This window comes from Bos grunniens, chromosome 6 (assembly GCF_055505025.1).
Source record: "Bos grunniens cultivar Pamir isolate PY7600 chromosome 6, Bosgru_T2T1.0, whole genome shotgun sequence".
Classification (NCBI taxonomy): domain Eukaryota; kingdom Metazoa; phylum Chordata; class Mammalia; order Artiodactyla; family Bovidae; genus Bos; species Bos grunniens.
In genome coordinates this window covers 3,182,977-3,186,466 of record NC_141170.1, presented here as the reverse complement: position 1 = coordinate 3,186,466, position 3,490 = coordinate 3,182,977, and the positions used below count along the sequence as shown (strand labels likewise).

The 3,490-nt window shown below is 54.4% G+C and overlaps 1 long non-coding RNA gene across 1 annotated transcript; it reads right to left on the bottom strand.

Annotated features, from left to right (window-relative positions):
• Positions 1–1,067: 1,067 nt before the first annotated feature.
• LOC147370199 (uncharacterized) lies at positions 1,068–2,379 on the bottom strand. The gene is made up of 2 exons (XR_015166069.1): positions 1,620–2,379; positions 1,068–1,260 (listed from the first exon to the last, which is right to left on the bottom strand). It is a non-coding gene; the product is annotated as an uncharacterized LOC147370199 (long non-coding RNA).
• Between the last annotated feature and the right edge of the window lie 1,111 nt (positions 2,380–3,490).

The following is a 3,490-nucleotide window of genomic DNA, read 5'->3' as shown; positions in this document are numbered from 1 at the left end:
TATTTATTAGGCAATTTGGGGTCTTAATTGTATCATGCAGGGGCATTGCAGCACAGACTCTCCAGCTGTGGCGTGGAGATAGAGTTGCTTTGTGGCTTGAGGGATCTTAGTTCCCTGATCAGGGATCGAACCCACATGCCCTGCACTGTAAGGCAGATTCTAGCCACTGGACCATCAGGAAGTCCCAGCCTGTGATTTTAACCTTCTAATCCATGCTCATTGTTGTTGTTCAGTCGCTCGGTCGAGTCCAACTCTTTGCGACCCCATGGACTACAGCACGCCAGGCTTCCCTGTCCTTCACCATCTCCTGGAGCTTACTCAAACTAATGTCCATTGAGTTGGCGACACCATCCAACCGTCTCATCCTCTGTCGCCCCCTTCTCCTCCTGCCTTCAATCCTTCCCAGCATCAGGGTGAGTCAGCTCTTCAAATCATGTGACCAAAGTGTTGGAGCTTCAGCTTCAGCCTCAGTCCTTTCAATGAATATTCAGAGTTGATATCCTTTAGGACTGACTGGTTTGATCTCCTTGCTGTCCAAGGGGTTCTCAAGCCAGAGCGATTCCACTCAAACTCAAGGTTGACAGGAGGAGGGGACAGAGTCTGCCTGCCTCAGAGGGTCACCTGCAGCACTGGGGCTCTCACATGCCCCTGACTCCACCCTGAGTTGGGAGAGATGCCCACAGTCAGCTCCCTGAAGGGCCACAGGGATCAGGCGGGGGCTGGTGCAGAGGTGGGTGTTCCTGCAGGGGGATGGGAGAAGGTGCAGGGGATGGCCTGATGTTGCTCCCCCGATGAGGGCCCACTGCATGTCAGACCCTCCACATGGCATCCGTGGCCAGTTCTGCAGCACACAGACCCAGGAATAAGATTTCTGACACAAAGGTTTACCCCCCTCCCATCACAGTGCCCAGTGGCTCCACACTAGATGGAAGACAAAGCCAAGACTTACTCCTAAGATTTCTCTGGAGCACGAAATCGACTCCTATGACCACACGGGAAACCAAGCCGTGCGTCTGCCTGTTTGAAAGGTGCAGGAGTGAGGGCCCAGTGAGACTGTCCAAAATTACTTTACTTTCTAAAAATGACTTTATTTTCATTTCTGAATAAGTAATACAAGAAAGACTCTTGTAATACATCACCGACTCAATGGACGTGAGTTTGAGTCAACTCCAGGAGTTGATGATGGACAGGGAGGCGTGGCGTGCTGCAGTCCATGTGGTCACAGAGTCGGACATGACTGAGTTACCGAACTGAACTGAACTGAATACAAGAGGGAAAGGTCACACATAAAGAATTCGGAATCAGGATGGCTCTGGACTTGACAGTGGCTATGCTGGCAACCAAAAGATGATGGCAAAAGCCCTGCAAAATGGGCCTCTGTCCACCCACCCTTTCCTGTAGGAAAATGCTTTCCAAACTAGAATTTTATACCCAGTGCGATAGACAGACTGGATGCTGTTTGGGAGTGTCCCCTACCCCCAAATTCACACGCTGGAACCCTAACCTCCTGTGTGCCGGTGTGAGAGGTGGAGTCTCCGTGTGTCACCGGGTCATGAGCGTGGAGCCCCTGTGAGCAGGACTGGAGGTCTTATACAAAGAGACCCAGAGAGCTCACTCACCCCTGCTCCGCGTGAGGACACGGCAAGACAGCGGCCTCTGTGAAGCGGGAAGCTGGTCTCACTCGCCAGATGCTGAGTCTGCTGGGGCCTTGATCTTGGACTTCCAGCCTCCAAAACCATCAGAGATATGTGCCCGTTATTTCCAAGCCACCCGGGGGCATTCTGCTGCAGCAGCACAGACACTCTGGGACCACCAAACTCCTGGTCAAGTGTAGGATAGGATGAGGCTTTTCAGATAGTTGAACTCTCCCCAGCTCTCCTGTTGGAAAGCCTGCAGAGTACAAGCTCCTCAGAGAGGGAATAAATCCAGACCAAGGAGGACACACCCCGTGTGTCTGAGGCCTGGAGATTTAGACAAGAGGCAGAGGATTTGAAGTTGGATTAACAATAAGCACATAACAGGGAGGGGGGAAGAACAGAACAAACAATGTAGCCATGGATAACTGTAGGGGAAAAAGATAAGGCAGGACAAGTAGTCACAGTATATTACCTGGCTCTGCTGTCAGTTCCATTTACACAGTCATGTAAATCTAGCCACATTCTTTGCATTGCAGGGCTGGTGATGGGAAGGAGGTGGTGAGGGAGGGGGAGTGGATAAGAGAAATTTATGCCTCTCCCCCATAAGGCATGTCAGTAGATGCCACATAAGCTGATGAAAACGAGATTGAGAAATAGGAGAATGTTATTTAGGAATACAGACATAAATACCAAAAGAAATGCCTTTTTTTTTTTTTTTTGGAGAAAGGGGAAGTGGCTGCCTCTGGGGAAGAAAAACTGTGGTGGGGGGCAGGGGATGGCTGTTTTTATAAAAGCCCTGGGAATTACTTAGCTCATCAGATTATGCACACATACAACTCAGATTTTAAAGCCCGTAAAGACAAGGTGTTCCTGTGAACGGCAGAAGGGGCACTCACTGCGGCTAGAGAGCATTTGGCCCCCGGAGGTGGGTGCAGACCCCGCCTCACCTGAGCGGCAGGCGGGAGGGAGGTTCCCTGGTGGAGATGGAGGTCCCAGAGATCACCAGGCGGTGTGGGGGCACCTGCTCCGGGGGGAGTGTCCCCCTCCCATAGCAGCTCGGGAGAAGACCCTCGGCTGAGGGGCCCAGAGGCCTTCAAGGAGTCACAGCAAGACCGACCGTGAGGGATGGGACCCAGGTCTTCCCCCTCTGGTCCCGTCTGCCCTTCCGTCCTAACTGGAGACCCTCGGGGTCGGGGATGGGGGGTGACATGGGCCTGGGCAATTGCTGGCGTCCGTCGCTGAGCTGACTCGGCCACCCCCGGGGCCACGGGGACTCTGCCCTCCTGCTTCCACCAGATGCAAAGTCAACACTGGGTTGTTGCCCTTTGGAGGATACGGGAATGAGGGCCTAGGTGCCTTTGTATTCTGAGAAAAATACAATATCTGGTCCCTCTGTCCCGAGCGTGGGAACAAACAACCCTCGAAGCATGTGTGTGTGTGTGTGTGTGTGTCTGTGTGTCTGTGTGCACGCACACACAGAATCACACTCTAGGCCCCATCTGTCCTTCAGGCTTCGGGCTAGCTTCTGGCAAATCCTCCAGTTGTGACAACAGCTGTGAACATTCTGCTCATGCCCCGTGAACCCCGGGGCCTCACAAAGGGCTCCGTCCTGCCCCCAGCCCCGTGCCATGTACCAGGCAGGGCTGCGGAGCGTAAGGGGTGTGGCTCAAGGGCTCCACGTGCGGGACCCTCTGCTGGGCCCCCCGGGCCTGCTGCTCAGAGTGTGACCCGGGTCCAGGGCCACAGGCTCCGGGCCAGACAGGGACAGGGAGGCTGTGCAGCAGCCCAGCGGGCCCATGGAGGCAGAGCCCGGAGCCCTCCCAGAAGCAAGGCCCGGGGCCGGGGCAGAGGAC